At 31.7% G+C, this 11,205-nt stretch overlaps 1 pseudogene; it reads left to right on the forward strand.

The window, feature by feature from the left end:
- Positions 1-3,529: 3,529 nt before the first annotated feature.
- Positions 3,530-8,423, forward strand: LOC149538204 (cucumisin-like; annotated as a pseudogene).
- Positions 8,424-11,205: the final 2,782 nt, after the last annotated feature.

Consider the following 11,205-nt stretch of genomic DNA (forward strand, 5'->3'; position numbering starts at 1 on the left):
TACTTTTATACTTTATTCTATTTCACTAGATTCATAGCTATGTTAGTGCTCAAGTGGTTTTTGATTAGTATACTTTGTGTGGTTAAGAGAATAACCAATTTTAGAATTCATATAGATTCACCCCCCCCTCAGTAGCAATTGGGACCAACAGTTGTGTTACCCCAAACCTCTCTCTCTCTCTCTCTCTCTCTCTCTCTCTCTCTCTCTCTCTCTCTCTCTCTCTCTCTCTGCATTCCTATTAACATGGTTAAACATTGTAGATATTAGTTATCCACAATTCATTAGAATTATTTGTTGGATTTTATGGGTAGATTGTGTTATAATTTTTACATCAATGTTTCAGATCACACTCTTTGATCCATCATTGGGATGAGAGAGTTGAAGGAAACATATGATGGTTCATAGAGTGTGATATGAAATGTTGATGCAAAAACTATAACACAATCTACCCAGAAAATACAATACAAAATGGTTAAAATATATATATATATATATATACATATATATATATATATATATATATATATATATATACATATATATACATATATATATACATATATACATATATATATATATATATACATATATATATATATATATATATATATACATATATATACATATATATATACATACATACATATATATATATATATATATATATATATATATATATATATATATCAATTAGCAAACTAATAATATAATATAATAAATATAATGAATAATGATCCTTAAATGATTTTACACTAGTGAAGGGCTTAAGATTGCAATCAATAGTCCAGTAGGGATCATTTTCATAATAATATGATGATTCCTAAAATTTATCCAAGTTTAAAATTTCTTTAAAACCTTCAAAATCCAATTTCTTTATCTTATTTCCTATGAAGATTGTACTTGCACAATTGAGATCAAGGATTACAAATGAGAAAACTAGAATCTTCAAAGAGATACATGACCAAGGAAGTAAGATATATTTACAATCAAATTTTGCCTTATTTTCTCAAGATCCTACATTTCTTGAAGATGTGATTAAGGAAGAATGCATGATTATTGTAATGAATGATGAAGTAGAATGTATTGAGAAGAATAATATATGGGAATCAACTAATTTGTCTAAGAACAAAGATTGAACAAAGATTGCATGTGTGTGAAACAATTTTATAAGAATAAGTTTAAAGAAAATGGGCATGTAGACAAATATAAGGCAAGATTGGTTGCTAAGGTATTTGCACGAGAATATGGGGTTGACTATAATGAAACATTTGCACCTATAGCGAGACTTGATATTGTTAGATGAAGAATTGTTCTAGCTATTGCAACTCAAATCAAATAGATGGTTTATCAAATGAATGTTAAATCAGCCTTCTTGAATGGATATTTGGAAGAAGAAGTCTATGTGAAGAAACCACTAGGTTATGAAATAAAAGGATATGAAGACAAAGATTACAAGTTGAGGAAGCCACTCTATGGATTGAAGAAAGCACCAAGACCCTGGTACAGTAGGATATTTTCATATATGATAAAGAATAAATTCAATATAACCAAGTTAGAGAACCTAAACTATATACCAAGATCAATGAACAATGTCATATTTTGATGGGTTTCTTGTATGTTGATGATTTGATCTTTACAAACAATCTTTCTCTTGACAGGTTTAAATCTGCCATGAAGAAAGAATTTGATATGATAGGTTTGAGATTGACAAAATATTTTCTTGGCATTGAAGTTACTCAAAATGATAAGGGCATTTTTATTTCTCAAAGTAAATATGAAAAAAGATATTTTTAAAAAGGTTTAGATTAAAATAGTAACTTCCAATTTCTACACTTGTGGTAGTAGGCACAAAACTAAGGAGAGAAAATAATGAGAAAGAATTTGATTAAGTTATACTCAAAAAATAGGTTGGTAGTTTGATGTATCTCACAACAACTAGGATAGATATTATGTATGGAGTCAGTTTGATTTCTAGATTTATGGATTCACTTAAGAACTTACATTAGTGAGAAGGAAAGATAATGTTGAGGTACATTGTAGAAACAATAAATTATAGCATATGGTATTCTACTATAGATTATTTTCATTTAGTTGGATATACAGATGGTGATTTTGTACAGAATATTGAGGATCATATAAGAGTACATGAATATGCATTTCATCTTGGGATAGGTTTTGTGGAATGGGCATCAAAGCAACAACTTGTAGTGACAATCTCATTAGTTGAAGCACAATATGTAGTAGGCACAACACAACATGTCTTGAGCAACATGGGTACATAGAAGTTTGAAGGAGTTAATGCGAGCTCAAGAGGGACCTACTACACTCTATTCTGATTTTTAAAAAAATATTGAACTTTCAAAGAACCATGTATTTCACAAGGGAAGAAAGCACACTGGCACTAGGTATCACTTCATTGGAAAGTTGGTCAACAATAGACAAATAAATCTACATCATTCCGAATCAAAGGAGCAACTTGAAGATATATTCACACATGCATTAGCACAAGGACAATTCGAGCTTTTGAGAGAAACTTTGAGAATTGTAAATGTTAATGTAGTTTGTAAATATTTTTTAGTAAAAATTGGAGTGTTAGAAACATTAATTTCTTCTCTCTAGAACTAATTTATTTTTATGGTCCATCATTTAGATGTTTCTAGAATATTAGGTTAAATTATTGTGTACAAGGATATTGTAAATATTTGTCTAATAGAATTCCATAGCATTGTGATTTGCCTTTAAAATAATATCATGTAATCATTTTCAAATAATATAGAATAAGTGAAATAAAATAAATTTTTATTATACCAGAATACATAACATTATTCTATATTCTTGCACCTCTTCAAACCCATCAATTCATAATTATAATGATAGTTATCATAAACAAACCTCCAAAACAAAGAAGGTACTATAACATATATACACCACTATTCAAGGAAAATATAAAAGATTTTGACTATTTAACACTGACTATAGATACATATAAGTTGCCCCATAGCCACTATCAAACAAAGAGGGAGATAGACTGGAACTTGTAATTATTGTTGTCCTAGTTCTTAATGTCTGAAATCTTCGTTTCTCTTTCAAAATGGTTGTCAATCACTTTAACTAGCTATAGCTACTGTATGTTTAATAACTACAGTATGTTAAAAATACCCATCGTTAAAATTATATGAAACGAGAACAATAAGTATAGCCTTGCCGAATCCAATCACTTTAAGACCTTAATTAGTGTTTGAGTCATAATATTCCTAGCATATAATATAATAAAGACATAACGTGTTGACCTCAATTGAAAACAGAATGGTGGTACAATATTTAAAATCATCTTTGATCTTATTTTTCACTATAAATTCATAATGTAGAACCATAACAACGAGCAAGTATGCTGTGTCTTTCAAGAATTCTGTTGCAAATCATTGTCAGAAGATTGAAAAAAAATGCCAACAATGGCCTCTATAAAAAGGGCCCGTTTTATTGCAGTTCTATAGAATCACTTTAGAGTGATAGTAAAATTACATTTGCAATGGCAATCCGGGGAGCAAACTATTTTCTTCTCTCCATGTTTTCGTTTTTGATAATATTGTTACATGTTCAAATGCTTTGTACTGCTGGATCTCAAGGGCAAGAAACAAAGGTAGTCATGATAAACTTAAATATTAAGTTTTACTGACTCTTGAGCATCTCAATCATGTTTACTAACAGCAAGGTTGGTTGTGTCAAATTAGGATTATGTAGTCTACATGGATGCTACTCTGTCAAGAGGTGATGGAAAATCTGAGAAAGCACCTGCCCATACCATGCACCTTGAAATGCTTGAATCTTTATATGGAAGGTTAGTGCATGTTAACTATAATCTACTTTCATGTTATGCAATTTTCATAAATGAAAAGTAGTCTTTATTAGCTAATATAAATGTAATATTTGGTGATGAAGTACCAAGGCAACTAAGGAATCTTTGAAGTATAGTTATGGCAAGAGTTTTGGTGGATTTGCAGCTACACTTTCTCCATCCCATGTTCAGCAGCTCTCAAGTAAGATAGTTTATATTTATATCTATATTTATAGTTGTGTATAAATGTATATGGATTAGATTCAAGTTATCATTTTTTATCAACATTTAAAGAATCACTATCATCACTTTCTTGATGATAGATCATAGAGTGATTTAAAAAGTAAGCAAGCAATGTGACACAGTTAAATTAAAAAGCTATTGTGGAAATTCATGTTTCTAATGTTAATATATTTTTATATACTACTGTAGAAATGGATGGCGTGGTCTCAGTGTTTGAGAGCAAGAAATTGGAAACCTTAACAACAAGATCATGGGATTTCATTGGCTTTCCTGCATCTACTCAGAGAAAAAATTTGGATTACCAGAGTGACATCATTATTGGCATTTTGGACACGGGTAACTCTGTCAGAAGAATATAGGTTTAGCTGTTAGTGCTTTTCTGTTATTATCTTCATAGTTGTTTTTGGTTGAGAAGTTCAATGATGGATTTTGCAATAAGCTCTTCAACACTGGAAGTAAATAAAACAAATATCATTTATTCTATAAGTTTAGTACACTCTAAAAAATACTGTGATAAGTTATCAATACTAGGGGAAGATATCTAGTAGCCATTCAGGCTAATTTTGTACATTGAAATTTGTCAATTTTTTTGGTGTAGGTTATTGAAAAGCTTAAACCTAAGGTTTAAGCATTTCCACATTTATAGAGATCTCTGCAGAAGTAATAGAGTGTGAAGTGGTTGAAAAGTTCCATTTCAGAATGTTTGCCCAAAACCAATCATGTTCACTCCCCACTCACCAAAAAAATAGTAGTTTTTGTACAAATTGACCAATCATCAACCAATTTTTTTAAATGGTCAACTACCAGTACATATGTGATTGACTATTAGTACATACACGTGTTATCAACTATTAATACATGCTTATTATTTTCTTTTACTTTTTAAAAGTGATAATTAGAAGGAATCATTAGACATTCTATGACTACTAGATCTCTTCCCCTATGTAATTTCTCTTTTATATATCTATCACCATGTCATTAAGGGCTTAATGTAAAAAATAAAATTTTGAGAAACTCGTCACAAAGCTATTTATTAACTATTTGAAAGAGTTTAATGTTATAATGATTTAGTCATAAGTCCTCACATCTGTGTTGATCTTTTGTAGGAATATGGCCAGAGTCAGATGGTTTTACGGACACAGGATTTGGTCCAATTCCTTCTAAGTGGAGGGGTGGATGTCAGACATCATCAGATTTTCCCGCCTCTGCCTGCAACAAGTTACACTGTTTCCTATTGATTTTATTATTGATACATTGCATCACTAGATTTTGATCTTTAAGAAAATTAAATTGGATAATGTTGATTGAACATGCAGAAAACTTGTGGGAGCAAAATGTTATCGTATTTTTTCCAGTCTTCCACCTCAAGGAACTTATTTCTCTCCAAGAGATTGGTATGGCCATGGAACACACACGTCTTCTACAGCTACTGGAAACTTTGTTAAGATTGCAAGTGTATTTGGTATTGCTCAAGGAGAAAGTAGGGGAGGAGCCCCTGGTGCAAGGGTTGCTATGTACAAAACTTGTTGGCCCGATGGTGGTTGTGATGATGCAGATATTCTTGCAGCCTTTGATGATGCTATCTATGATGGTGTGGACATTATTTTTGTATCACTTGGAAGTTCTTCTCCTCTCAATTACTTTGAAGATGGCATTGCCATTGGAGCATTTCATGCAATGAAGAAGGGAATTCTGGTGGAAATGATGGACCCTCTAGGAAAACTGTTTCAAATTATTCTCCTTGGTCTTTAACTGTTGAAGCAAGTACCATTGATCGCAAGATGGAAACTAAAATTCTTTTAGGAAACAACATTTCTTTACAGGTAAAGTATTGACTTCTCCTAAAAACAATATTTGTCCAAAGGTGGTAACTCTTTTCAAGGACAGTTTTTAAACATCATATACTAAAGAGTCAATTTTAGATCAATATAGTTAATTTTAAATATTTAAAATCAATGATCAATGTGTGATATTTAAGCCTTTTTTTTAACAGACAACAGCCATGTTAGTCTTCTTATAATTTAAAATCAACCCTCCATAGTTGAACTCAGCTTTGGTTGACAAAAGGAAAAATGACTGCCAGTCTTGATTGCGAGTAATTGTGTACAGGGGATTTCAGTAAATACATACACAATGGACAAACCATGGTATCCTTTGGTATATGGAGGGGATGCTCCAAATTTTTCTGGAGGTTTCACTTCGGATAACTCTAGGTAAGAAGCTAAAGATGAATAGTTCTGAAATATAATAGAAAAGAAGATAAAATATATTTACAGTATTAGTGTGTGATATTTAAGTCATTCTTACAAATATCATTTATTTTATTATTGCTTCCATCAAAATTCTCAAAGTTTAAATCTTCAGAACTTGTCAAATGGATTCTCTGGATCAAACAAAAGTGGAAGGAAAGATAGTAGTCTGCTATTTAGATTTCAGTAATAGCATTTTACCAGATTATTCAGTTTTTCTAGCTGGCGGTGCGGGTGTTATTATAATTTATGATGGAGATAGTGACACGGCAATCACATGGTTCAACCCTGCCGCCTTAATATCTACTAAACATGGGATAACTGTGTTGTCTTACATTAATTCAACCAGGTAAGTTACATCAAATTTGTAATTTTTGAAATATTGTGGGAGCCATGAAAGACTATTACTTATGAAATATATTTGTAAATCAGCTCTCCAGTTGCACACATTAAAAAACTACAACTCCCAAAGCACCTGCACCAATAGTGGCTTCTTTCTCATCACGTGGCTTCAATCCAATCACACCGGACATTCTCAAGGTATCCATTTTTTTTCTTCAGGACATAATTTAAAGAGATAGACAAAAGTAGTTTGTAAAGAAATCGATTTTCTGTACCACAAAAGCATGGCGTTGGCTAATTTCTAGACAAAATGCACCAAAGACCAAAAAAAAAGTCAAACATAAATCTTTTTCAGATTCACGAAAACACAGTTAAATTTTCTCAAAAATTTTCTTGTTTTCAATCACAAAATATACAGATCATGAAGATCAAATGCTGATTTTTTTTAACAATTCATTATGTTTTCGTTTTTTCGAAATTTAGTCAATGATACAATTTGTAGAAAAGATAGGCACATCCCAAAAACATGTTAAGCTCCTCCATTGTAAACCACAATTGTTACATGATAAATAAAAATAATAATATAACATAATTATCCCTATATGTTATCAGCCAGACATCACTGCACCGGGTGTGAACATCTTGGCATCTTGGGTTAAAAGCTCATCTATTACTGGCTATCTAGAAGATAAAAGGTTTTCCAACTTTAGAACATTATCCGGAACATCCATGTCATGTCTTCATGCTGCAGGAGCTGCAGGGTTTGTTAAGTCTCATCATAAAGATTGGTCTCCTGCCGCTATAAAATCAGCTCTCATGACCACGGGTATTTGATTATTTGAATCTATTTCTACTAAATAAAGAATTTATCTAAAACTTTAGTTATAATAAGTTTTGGCAAAATAAAATTATAATAACAAGAAGATTTCTACAATCTATCAGATATTTGAGCTGCTTGTTTCTCTATTCGATTGTGTAAAAGTTTTTGCACCAAAGTTTCCAATCAAGCTCTCTCTTCCATCATCAGAATGAACATGAAAGAGAGTGATTCTTGATGTAGATTTCTGTTGCTTTCTTTAATGTTCATCCTTATAATAGATCATAGAGTGCGATCCGAAATATTGATACAAAAACTTTTACACAATCGAATCCAGAAACAATAGACTTAAAATATTATAACAGTTTAACTTGTTTGTGATGCAGCATTTGTAATGGATGAAACATTGCCTGGGAATGCAGATGCAGAATTTGGTTATGGAGCTGGCCAGATCAATCCAATGAAGGCAGTCGATCCAGGGCTTGTTTATGACACAGATGTAGATGATTACATTGATATGCTTTGCATGGAAGGTTACAATGTTACCACTTTGCGCTTGGTTACAGGAGATTTTAGTAGTTGTGATCTTGTAACTCCATCAAAAAATGGAGCACGAGAACTAAACTACCCTTCAATAATGGCTTTTGTTGCTCCAGGAAAAGCATTTGAAGCTAAATTTCCTAGAACCATTACCAATGTAGGAGCAGTAGAGAGTGAATACAAGGCCATTGTAAGTGCACCATATGGAATCAATGTGACAGTGGAACCAGACACATTATCATTTTCATCACTAAACCAGAAGCTTTCATATAATGTTACTATTCAGGGTGGATCCCTGGATAATGATACGTTGCTTTCAGGGACCTTAACATGGAGCTACGGGAACTTATATGCTGTGAGAAGCCCGATCACTGTATGCTCTTTCAATGTAATGTAGCTTTTGATTTGAGTTGGTAATAATATCATGTCAGTTCATTGTGTGGCAAGAAATAATAGTGGCTATAGTTTGTTGAACTTATTTGAATGATGCTGGCAGACGAGGTTAGATTGGAAGTGATCCCAATTGCTCACTGCCCCTTCTGTTGTGTCTTCATATCTTCCGTTTGAACATCCATATTTGCAAACAGTCTCAGCATTAAGACATGCACTAAATAAAGTTTTCTTCGCTGGATCTGTTCGAATCTCTTGCAAACTTGGCCATTGTACCATCTGCAGAATTAAACATGTTTTGTAGTTATTTTAGTGTTGGCATGTAGTAATTTCTTCACCGACCACTTCTGTCAGATTTTCGACAACTACATTAAAAATAGAAGTTTCAAGTACCATCTAGCACAGTTCACAATTACTTTTACTTGACATTACTATTATTCAAATGGATATTGATTGTAGGCAGGCAGTGGTTATGCAGCCACGAAAATGATAAGTCTTACGTAGGGAAATGATATAATTTTTTTTAAATGTTTTAAACAAAGTCACATTACAAATATGATTCTATCCTTATTGTATTACTGTAGGTTTCTAGATTGTTCTAAGACTTTTATAAATAGAGGCATTGTGTATGGTTATAAGTATCATATCTATATCTAATCATTGTGGTTCATGAGTAGATAAAGAAAACTGAAGCATTCTAAGGAGTTGTAATATATTTTAGTTATGTTAAGATCTAATGAAGTGTTGTTGAATTGTATGATAAGTCTTTATATTTTGCATATTGATTTGATCTTTGAGTATGTATGTGTTTTATTCACTCCATCCACCTTCAACATTTAGAAAATACTATGATTTATAAGTTTCTTATATAATATCTAAGTATGCTTGCTATTTGAAGAGAGGGACTAATAGTAGTAAATCTAATCTAAAGTACTTATGTATGCCTTCTTATCACAAATACAAACCACCCCTTGTGATGTTATTCTAAATGGACCATTTTATATTCTTAGAAGAACATATCTCTCCCCCCTTTTAAAACCTAAATCTAGAAATAACACTAGTTATAATCCTTAACTCTAGATACCTATAAGCATACTTGCCAACTCTAATTGAATCTTCATCTTACTCATGTTTGATAAACCCAATTGCAATATTGCTATATAAAGATTAGCATTGCTATATAAGGATTAGTCTTTGATAGTGTTTACTATTAAATGAATTCAATTAATTATTTGTTATTTAATTAAATATAATTTAATTTAAGTATATAAAGTTTGATTTAATATGTAAAGTTAGATTTAATTATTTGATTATTGTTTTAGCTTTTCTATGTCCCACTTGAATTAGAATTAGAAAGGTTGACTCTAAATTCAAGGTTTGTTTTGAAGTTCAATTTTTTTCTAGTTCAATGTTAAATTTGAATCAATCTCAAGATTAGAGTACAATTGGGTTTATTGTTAAAATTACTATTTAGTTATTATGGTGCCATTAAGATTATAGCAACGATTTTTTAGTTTGGTTTTAGGGTTAGAGTAAAATTTGGCTCAATGCTAATCACAATCAAAACTATAATGTCTTAATATTAATTTTCAAAATCAGAATTAGTTATAAATCTTTTAATGTAAAATTATAGTTGAATATGTAATAAAAAAAAAATCATGATTAATTTCAATATATAACTTTCATTTAACAATAAACTTATAAGAATGGTTTTTTAAAATCAAAATTCAAATAAATTTTATAAAGTTCTAATTTAGTAAAATGGGAGAGGCACTGAACCCTTACAAAATTAGCATCAAGTCCTTAGTTATAGAGATGGGGTCACAAGAAAAGACACCTTAGTTAGTAAAATAGAACAAAAAGTACTAAATCAACAAGATAAGAAATAGGATAAAGTAACATGTTAGAAAGGCCAAAACAAAGTTCCCAACAAAACCCAACCACCACAAAAAACTAACTAATAGACAAAAACCAACAAACATCGAATCAATAGCATTGAACCAACAATATCATGAGAAAAAACCAACAAACATCGAACTAGCAACACCAAAAAATCAACAACTAACTAGCAATAAAAACTAGCAACCATCAGAACCCAACAACTAAAACCTAACAACCACCACCCATAGAGGTGAAGAAATGGTAGACCACTTGGCTACCTTCACATCTCCTTGAGCTGGTCCAGGAAAGACCACTTGATGGAGTAAGAGCAAGTAGCCTCACCGATCCCTTGAGATGTATGTAACTTGCCTGACTCTTTACGTAGAGCCTCCTCCCTTCTTTCCCTCTTCACTTTCATGTCCTCCAACTCCATTTTGATGTCACCAATGGAAAACTCCATCTTAATTTGGGCAATGTTGTGTTTGGAGGCTAAATCCTTAAGTTGGTCTTCGAGGTTATACTGGGCCTTTTTCATTGAGTTAGACTCATAAGAATTTCATTTTTCTCCTCCTTTGAAGGCACCTTATTACAAATATATGACACTTGCTACTCCACTTACTCTCAATCATACATTTTTTCATCCAAACCTCTCCCTGCTTCCCACCAAGCTTCACCACACTTACCAGTAGTCCAATCTTCCACCTTCCTTTCTGCCTCCATAATAGCTTCCAACTTGTTGATTTTCTTATAGGCAATGTGCATATGAAACAATAAACATCGAGGAATAGCCTCGAGCCTCTTATAGAAAGTAGCCAATTTGTTCAAGTGTGAGGCAAGAATATCTAGGTCTGCAAAGCCATCCTCCCTTATTAGAAGAAAAAAATAAAATTATTTAAGATACATGGTGA

The sequence above is a fragment of the Cupressus sempervirens genome, chromosome 9 (genome assembly GCF_028749045.1).
Source record: "Cupressus sempervirens isolate cs-2001-9-10 chromosome 9, ASM2874904v1, whole genome shotgun sequence".
Lineage (NCBI taxonomy): Eukaryota > Viridiplantae > Streptophyta > Pinopsida > Cupressales > Cupressaceae > Cupressus > Cupressus sempervirens.